A 9,762-nucleotide genomic window follows, 5' to 3' on the forward strand; every position below is an offset into this window, starting at 1 on the left:
AGTTGTAATGGACTGATTTTCAAGGAATATTCTGTCTATGTCAGGTATCACCATATACTCAAATTGTGGAAGACCTCCTGCACAATGAATAAAATCATAGCCTGCATCAAGGAATCACAATAAAATATCTGTGTCTCATTTCAAAATACACTAAAGAGCTAAAATTAAACATGTGCTTCCCCTCCTTCAGCTGATTCACCTCAGTCTTCAATGGGGAAACAGAAGCACTTCTGTACATGACACAGTAAAACACAGAAACTCAGACTATTGATAGAAAATGATTTTAGGGTAATTGCTGTTTGCATTCATTCTGCTCCTTGGAGATGAATGAGTTGTTATTAACCATATGCTCAAATCTGTGATGAGTAAATCTGCCTTATTTGCCTAGATTGAGAGATGAGTCTCAGAGATTGTGAAGGGTTACAAGGAGGAAAGAGACATTTTAACATGAAGCCTGCACCGGTGTGCTGTAGACCTTAAATAGAAAGGATAACTTCTTCTGTGGTAGGGAGGGTTTCATGCAGAAATTCTGAAATTTTAAGAGTAGGCAATTGGGATTTAATCCATGTTATGACACAGCACACCAGAAGATGCTGTTCCAACAGAACAGTTGAGAAGAACTTGGCTTGTCCAGCAAGGTCTCAGGACAAAGGAAAACATATGAAAATGTTCAGTATTTTCCCCACCAACAACACAGGGCAACACAGGGCAAAAAGCCGAAATGCCTTGTGAGCAGCTGCGCACTGTGGTGGGGGGATGTGTGGCTCCATCAGATTCTTCATCAGGGGCCAGAAAAGATGCATGTCAGGTAGTAGGCACCACTCCTTGGTAGTTTGGAAGGAGTCAGAAAACAGGAAGAATTATCGAGACCATGCGCCATTTCAGCTCCTGCATTTTAACTCCTTTGAGCTCCCATTTATGAGCGAAACCAGCTCATTTCCAGTTTCCAGAGCACTCCTTGTGTCAGGCTCTGAAGCAATTTCTTTTGCAGAGGTCAGGGCTGAATCTCGCAGAGGTTAAGTGCCTTTCCCAGGACTGGAGTGCAACAGCAATAATGGCTGTGGGGACTGATGACGAAGATAGGTCACGCAGCAAAACAATTGCAAGTCAGGAAAGGAATCTGGGCCATGGGGATGTTCAGACCCCCGCACAGCCAGACATACGCTAACCATGGTGGGAATCAGAAAGAGGACATTGTTCCTTCAAACATCTTGGGACTGAATGTTTATCAACATGGAATCATCTTCAGATTTTTTTAAAACATGGTTCAGCCCAAGGCTTTCCTGGATATCAGTGAAGGAGGTAACAAAAAGTAGCGAAGACTAATGAGTCTTTAGTAGACTTGAACTCCTTTATTTCAAAGTTACAGGACAGATGGCTGCAAATCAAAATAATTCGAAAAAAGTAATGGATTCCATCTTTATCTGGAAAATAAAATCATATAACAAAAAATTGAAAAATCTCAGAAAACAACCATCAGAAGACATCACTATCCAGACTCCTCTAGGAAAGTATGAAAAAAGATAAGATCAAAGGTACATGCACCAACTGCCTTGAACCATGTTTATACATAACATCTTCCATGTGTTCTGCTTTTGAAAGTAGATTAGCATTGGAAATGATTCAAAAACTTCTTAAAAATGAGCAATGCAGCTTTAGGAATACCTACATGAGGATGAGAAAATGCACAGAAAGAGGTTCAAATGTAGATTAAGGGCTGTAAGGGAAGCTGTTGTAAGGCCCTTGCAAGTTAAAGATGTTGGGGAAGATGTCCAGACATCTGGACACAGAGAGTTGCCTGTGTCACATGAGAACCTCAGCTATGAATAGAGGCAACCAACAAGGGCAGACCAAGGAGAAGGAGAATTATGCTGATCTTCTGGCAAAGAGAAACGGAAAGAATCTTAATCTAAAATCTCTTATTCATTTTATATTACATTTTGAGTGTGAGAGAGGGACGGAGTATGCATTTGACTTAGCTTGTAGTACAGTTTTTCCTGTTTTGTTCCTCTCATGTCACAGGAATGATCTTATTTAACGGGCTAAGATAAGCCTGGGAAATGAGGGTACTTACCTTCTGTGTGGAGCCCAGATGTATGGATGGAAGCAAAGGGAACCTGCCAGCAGCTCCTTGAGGCCAGGATTCGCTGGAGTTTTCTAACTTCTACAGGTGTCACAGTGATTCAACAGTGGCCTGAATTCACTAGAAAATTCTAGTATGCTAGATTATGCACAGGGAGTATGTAAGAGTCTCTCTGCTGACCTCATGCACACAGTTTGGGTTTCTTTGTTTTCTAGGAAAGAGAAGGAGGTGACAGACAAAAACATCAGCTTGCATGAGGTCAACATTTCCCCGGCTGTTTTTGACCAGTAAAGTTGTCTTTGCTCCATTTGAGAAGGCTGAAGGGAACGTGTCCCTGTGCAGAACAGAACCTAAGGAATGGTAAATATGTTGGCATTCAAAATACACTTGAAATACAACATGCCAGACCTACTGTTCAAAGGAGTTACGGGTCCTGCCTCAGCCCACCCCCTGAGTACATGCTTTGATTTGAGTCCCACTGAAATCAATGCCCCTTTGAAGTGTACTTTCCAACACTTTCAAGAAGCAAAAGGGAGATATCAAAAGGTTAACCTAAAGTAATGACACTATGAGCTATATAAATTTTAAGCCTGGATCTATAGTCTTTCCATCTGCAGCTGTATAGATGGGCAAATTTCTTTTGATGCGTGCAACTGTGTTGCAGCACATTAACATTTAGAAATTGCTCCTCCTGATTTATTGTTTGAGTGAATTTCTCTTGTTGAAACAGAAGGCACAAAGGAGCCTCTGCGGATCTGGCCAGACTGAGGACTCGTCTGGTTGAACTTCTGCTGCTGTCAGTGCTGGGAGAGTTGCCAGTGACGGGCAGGTGGGAAGACACCCGGGTGAAGACAGGATTACTCGGACTGCTGGAGAGTAGGTGCATAATGCTGAAAAGCTTCAGGGGAAAGCAGACTGCAGCCTGGCTCCAGCATGGGGATGCCTCACCCTGCTGTGCCTTCAGCTGTATGGTCTGGCACCTTATGTGAGTGACTGGGCAGCAGGCTCCAGCACGTTCCAATGACACTGCGCTGTCTGCTCACGGGGTCATGTAACATTGGGTCAAAATTATCCCTATCATTTCCTTTCACGTGTCCCTGCAAAGCTCATTCTTCACATTCTGCCGCTCCCAGATCTCCTCCAGAGCTCTGAGTTTCTAGGTTTCTCATCCCCTTGAACATCTGCCTTTCATCTGGTTTTCCCCTAGATGTATTATGTTTCATTTTCTCAGTGAATGTCACTTTGTTATTTTTCAGCTGGTATGTTAAGATTCTGTCTATCCCCACTGGTGTTTGCAACAGTAATGTCTGGGAAATTTAATAAACCAGAGTATCAAACACAACCACTTGGGTTTGTAGGAACATCTGAGCTAAGGAACGGGGAAGGCAAACACTCTGCCCACAAACCCAAAGGTGGGTTCAGACTGTGGTGGTGCAAAGAACATTTGAGCTTACACCTGATCTGTAAAGATAAAGTTTTTAATCTGTTTGAAAAGAAAACAACAACCACAGTACTACCCCCAGCCCTGACGGTTTGTTGTATAAATGTGCCCTAGTAAAGATGAAAAGGAATATGGACAGAAGAAGAAAAGGCATCCCTATGAGAAGTGCAATTGGCATTTCAGAGGCTGCTTTTGCTTTTAATCTGTGGGTTCTAGAAATGAATGCACTTTAGTTGACGTAACAAAAGATGACTTCTGCTGAGTGGACAAGTTTGGCGGTGTGCAGAGGAGCTGAGTGAGGAACAAGCCCTGCCCAAAGGAGGTAGATGTTCAACCTGACATTGCTTTGGGCATCCATAGCTGATCTTTAAACCAAACATGAGCCGTGGGCCCTCCCTGAGGCCACCAGAATTTTTCTAACATGCTGGGATTTGGTAGGGATGCTTGGAAATTGGCTGGCACATATTTATAGGGACAGGTTCAAACTGCTCCACAGATACCTTGTCTGTCCACGCCTCAAGGTTGCCCACTGAGGCAGCCTGGGTTTGCCATTCCCTCTGCATGGGAAACCTCTGTTCTCCTTGGAGAGGACCATTTTCCCCAAGGCCATTTCAGGGTGCATCTTCATGTCGTAACTATCCCCTTAACCATTAAAAACAGTGGGTAAAGGGTGGATTTTAAAACAGCGCTGGTGTATCTCTTTTAAAAATACTTCTTCCCTTCTCTCTTCACCTTTCCCATCTCTTTCTTTGCTGGCTTCAGGGTGGATGGTCAAAGGCAAACCCAATTTCACAGTCTTGGTATTACTTACAGTAGGCTGGAGAGCAACAGATTTCTGAAGCAAGTCTAAATATGGAAGTTCTCATGGGAAAGGAAGGGAGAATGCACCCATAGCAAAACCAAAAGCTAGGATGAATGAAAAATGAAACACTGGAGGTGATTTCCTTATGGCAGGTGAGTACTTGTTTAGGACAAAAGGAGTTATTGTAAAATCCATTAGTTAGTGTGTTCTAACCGCTCCCTCTTAACATTAATATTAAAGAATACATTTAATTTTATTTTATATTTATATAAATATTTTATATTTATATTAAATTAATATTATCACATATTTAAAGGTACAGCTCAGACTGAAATGAGGGCTAATGAGGAGATAACTTTGCTCTAGCTGGCTAATCTGTGCTAAAATAGTTTCCCTTGTCTAGATTAAGGTCACAAATCCATGACTGCAAGCAGCTGTAGTAGCTGATTGAGTTTCCCTCATCAGCTGACCTGCAGTACTGGTTGCGTACCTACTCTGAACTCGCCACGACATTGAAGGCACATAATTTCCCAAAGGGGACCCTTGTGCAAAATCTGAGTCACAGTTTATGTTAAGATGTAGAAGACAAGTAGCTGCTGTGGCCTTGGTTGGCATTTCCAGCAGAGGATCTGCCTAATTTTTGTGTCACAAGTATGTCTCTTGATGCCATGAAGTCTGGGTTTTGGATCACTCATCAGTCCTTTGATCCTTTAAGAGTCACAGAATCTACGTAGGCACTGCTGATAGGCAGTCTGAATAAAGCCCCTTTCTCTATCTAATCTGACTGGGCTGATGTAATGCACGGTACAAGCCAGCATCTTCACCAGATAGGAATCTAGGAGCGGCTTATGTGGCTAAGCCTTATACCAGACACTGCCGGGTAATGCCGACTGCATGGGGGAATTAACTAGAGGAACAGTCAAGGCTCTTTGATTAAGGGATTGCATCAATTGTTATAAGATATATTTGCAATAAAGATCTGTGGTTCCTGCTAGTAGGTCGGTATCAGTTGTGGCTAAGAACACTATCTTGCCATCTGTTCTTGGCAAGAATCGTACAATCCTTTCTTTCAAGTCGCAGATATTATTACACTTACTCAGCCTTTGTCAGCTCAGGACTTGACCATTATAATGCTCCCTGCAGGATGCTGCTCGCTGCGACCATCTGGAAAAAGAAGCTAGATCAGTATACAGCTGCTTGCTTATTCAGTAGCATTTCATACCACAAATGTCTTACACATCTGCCCTGTCTGCCCCAGCTATTCATTCGAGGGTGTGGTGGGAGGTGCTGCTTTGAATCTATACATTGCTGTGCATGCAGACAGAACTATGCTAAAGGAACACTAACTAGCCTGCAAAGTGGTGCAAAATTTCTAGTTTGGAAGCTTTGCAAGAAGCCTCTGGACTTCATTAAATATAGGGTAAAGGAAACCTTCTGTCTTAGGCTAGATGAACACAACCTGTCCCCACCAACTAAATTTCTATCCTCTTTCTCTGAATTGCCCTCAGGTCAGATTGCTGTGATATCCCCCAGTCACTGTGATGAGTGGTGCACAAAGGATGGTGTCCAAAAAGTGAACAGCTGTTCTGTGTTTTGTTTCTCATTATCCAATGCATGGCCCACTGCCCCACTGACCACACATTATCCAAGCCTTTCTCAGAGGCAATTTGTTCCTTTCCTCATGTTCCCTTCTGTGTCACTCATCACCGTGATGTGGCTATTAATCAATTTATTCTCACGGACTCGTTTGTGGGGGAGGTGGTGGTTATGTCTTCATCTTGCCTGACTGTGGTTGTTAAATTCTCCTCGGGTCTCAGCTGCTCTGAGCATGTTTCACCCTTTCAAAAGCTTTCACCTACCAAACCTTCCTGCTGCTGGTGGCCAGTGTGGCTCTCAGTGCACAAACTGAGGGGCATGGTGTCTCCTGGCTTTTTGACCCCTGCCTGGTGCCCAGGCTGCCTAGAGAAAGAAGTGCCCACTTTATTGGCAGAGGAGACAGGCACAGGCACAAATATGGGAGGTCATGGTGGAAGCATCTGAGAACAAGGAGCCTTGCAAGGAGAGCAAGGGAAAGAGGAACAAAGACAATAACTAAATTGAGGCCACTGGCCTGCACCCTGTGGTGCTGCAGAGACTGCACCAAGGACTAGGAGAGGAGGCTGGGTGAAGGATAAACAGCTCAAAGGTTGGAAAATAGTTAGGGTTGGAATGGTTAGGAGACCAGGAGAAGGAGGCATGGACGAGAAAAGAAATAGCAGAGGCTGGGAGAGGCTGGAGCATGTTCTCCACCACGGTCTTGAACAAAATCCACCCTGGTACTCCTCCAATGGCAAGAAACAGCCTTGAAACTCATCCACAAACTGTGCTATCACCCTCATCTTCTCACTGGTCCAAAGATTGGATGGCAACCTATCACTACTATCAATTACTCCGTCAGATCAAATGTCTGAGTCACTTCAAGTCCCGGAGGATCAATCTACCACAGACCACATCTAACCTGCTGGCTTTTCAAGGCAGATCTTACCTGTGGAGGCAAGGTAGAAGTTAAAATTCAACTCACAGTTGAAAATCGTTGGAGCTGCTGCCATACCACATGTTGTATTTTCCCAGGTAGCGTTCATGTAATTTGTAGCAGCAATGAACGCGCAGCTCCTCCGTACGTAGCTACAACTACACGAGGACATCACACAGTCTATTTGCACAGCCTGTTAGCTGCATAACTGGTCTTTTGTACACAAAATCTCTGATTCAGCAAGTTCTTTAATCATGTGTCCCACTTTAAGCATGACTCTGAAAATCGGGTCTTATGTCACATACCTCTGAAAAATCAATTTTTGTTGCAATTCGTGGCTTTTTCTGTCATCTGACATCTCTTGCTGGATTTGTCTGAAATTCTGTGCCTGAAGCAGAACATCAAGAAACATACAAGTTCTTATAAATGATTATGTTTGCTAAACAGTTATCTTTCTACAGCTTAAAGTGACACTACCACTTCCATTTTTTCTGCATTATTACCCCACAAGAAAGGACTACTGCTGTGAAGTATGAAAATCTGCTCCTAAAACTACCCATGGTTTGTAGGCTTTTTTCTTCTTTTGGTTAATGAGAATTAAACAGGACATCAGAAAAAGCCACATTTGACGGCATCTATTTACTCCTATGTCTTCCCTTAAGCTCCATAAATTGTACGGGCATAACATTCAGCTTCACTAGTTTGTTTGCAAATCACAAACACCCTAAATTGGCATGATGCCACAAAGCCACAATGCACTACATCCAAACACATGGCAAGCAATTTGTCCAAATAACAATTTTATATCTAGTTCATGTGCACAGATCAAGATTAGTGATTCAGTGATGCCTGCTGAAAAATGGGAAAAATTACCTGTATTCTCAAAATCTAAAAGTTTTCCTATGCATTTAGGGACAATATTTTTTGGCTGGAGTTATCTAAACTGCATCTTGCCCTCCTATTCCAAGTAATGTGCATGACAGACTTCACTGCTGGCTTTCACAGGGATGATTGATTGTATTTGGATATCAGAGACTGTGTTCCTGGGTCTCAGGAAGTTTGTGAAGGCAGACAGCACGTGGCTCCCCTGGTGACTCGCAGAGGATGTATATGCCAGTTGTGATGGAAAGAAATCATGACCTCTCTTTTTGTCTTCAGAAATTTTACAGATCTGTCCACAGAAAGGCAATTTGGGAATCAAATAACCTTTCTGTTTTCTAGGTTGCAGTCTGAATAGGCAGAGAAGGAGGAAACCACTGTCAATAAATGCAAAGCTAAAAATAGGAAGACCAAAAGCCTCAGCAGGGCCGTGGAAAAATCCTTAAGGTGGAAGTAAGAGTTATTTATAAGGTTGGGAGTTGAGAGGGGAGAAAGAGGTCAGTAGAAGACATTGCATTACTTACATAGTTTGGGTTCCAGAAATTACTTTCTTGTGCACACAGCATCATTAGGAGGTGTTTCTGCTCGAGTCCTGGGTTCTAGCTACTTTTTGTGCCAACACGCCATGCCATGCCAGGAAGCAGGTTTCTGGGCATTCCTGGGATGTAAGAGGGACAGGACTCATGAGCAGCAACTCCAGTGTAGAGAGCAGAGATTCTTATTTGCGGATACATGTTTTGCAAAAGTACTTTTTGGAGGCTGAAAGCAGGTCAAGCTGCCTCCACAGGCATGGTCCTAACTGGTAGGTAGTTTGATGGAATTATAGACAGATGCAAGCCTGGGATGGAGTCACCATCTCCAAACTGAGCTGCAAAGGACCGAGTCTTCTAAGTTTGTTACCTAGGATGTATCCAGACATCTCCACAACGGAAGGTGAACTTTGAGGATTGGTACTGACTTAGGCCATGTACCATTAAGCAAATAGCTCAGTGCAACAGGATCAGATGCTGGAAACTTGACGTTTACACGAGACACATTGGTCTCATTCTAGTCTCATCCCTTTAGCACATCAGATGTGTCACTAGGGAGCACCTTTTCATTGAGTTTTATCAGCAAGAGATCCAGGTGGTGCCTCTGACACCACTCTGTGATGTGAACCCTAGCATGGCACGTGGAGGTGCCTAGGGCATGCATTTCAGAAACACTTCCCAGTGCAAACAAAAAACTCTGTTGTAGACACATCCTTAGACTAATAATTTTCATACACCTGAAGTAGATACCATGATACCTATCCCTCAGTCTGAGTAGTCTATTGAAAATGTGAGGTCTGAGACAAAACCAAGAAGACTGACCTCATTTATACTTCTAAAATTTGAAAAATGTATAGGTTTTCCCCTCACATTTTCAAAGGAAATAGAGGGAATATTTCTTTCACAAGAGATCACACACTTTTTTTTTTTCTATCTTTACTCTTAAAGGTAATAAAGTATTTGGCTATTGACCAGCACAAACAAATTCTGCATTATAACAACTGTGACAATTTTTTTTAATGAGAAGTCATGGGCAAGCTAAATAACAGATGGATATTTCAGCCTAATGTAATGTAATAGAATATAAATGACCGGCAAGTGTGTATTTAAATATCTCCTCTTGGGCATATTTTTAATTGGCTATTTACATTAATTCTGAGTTAAATTGCTAGCGAGTTTCATGAGGAATTTAATCTAGTTTGCCATATATGAGAAAGAAGACAACAGTTATGCAGGAGGTGTGCCCTGGTGGTTCGAGTGGACCTCCTTGGCTGTGGAAGGACACCTCTGAAAAGCTGCCTGTGCAGAGGAACATCATAAGGAAATGTTGGGACAGTCAGCTCCTGGATGAAATAATTGACCACATCCCATGGAGGAGCACTAACACTTTAGAGGCCTGATTTACTCCTTCCCACACAGAACAATTGCACCGGCGAAAGTGCGGGACAGTGAATTGCGCTGTGGAGGTGGGAAGCCGCACCCGGGGCCGTAATCACTTAAATGGGCTTTGCTGCA

The 9,762-nt window shown here is 43.0% G+C and overlaps 1 long non-coding RNA gene across 1 annotated transcript; it reads right to left on the minus strand.

Annotated features, from left to right (window-relative positions):
- Positions 1-1,769: 1,769 nt before the first annotated feature.
- LOC116436475 lies at positions 1,770-6,999 on the minus strand. The gene is made up of 3 exons (XR_004237022.1): positions 6,887-6,999; positions 5,423-5,490; positions 1,770-2,294 (listed from the first exon to the last, which is right to left on the minus strand). It is a non-coding gene; the product is annotated as an uncharacterized LOC116436475 (long non-coding RNA).
- Between the last annotated feature and the right edge of the window lie 2,763 nt (positions 7,000-9,762).

The sequence above is a fragment of the Corvus moneduloides genome, chromosome 2 (genome assembly GCF_009650955.1).
Source record: "Corvus moneduloides isolate bCorMon1 chromosome 2, bCorMon1.pri, whole genome shotgun sequence".
Classification (NCBI taxonomy): Eukaryota; Metazoa; Chordata; class Aves; order Passeriformes; family Corvidae; genus Corvus; species Corvus moneduloides.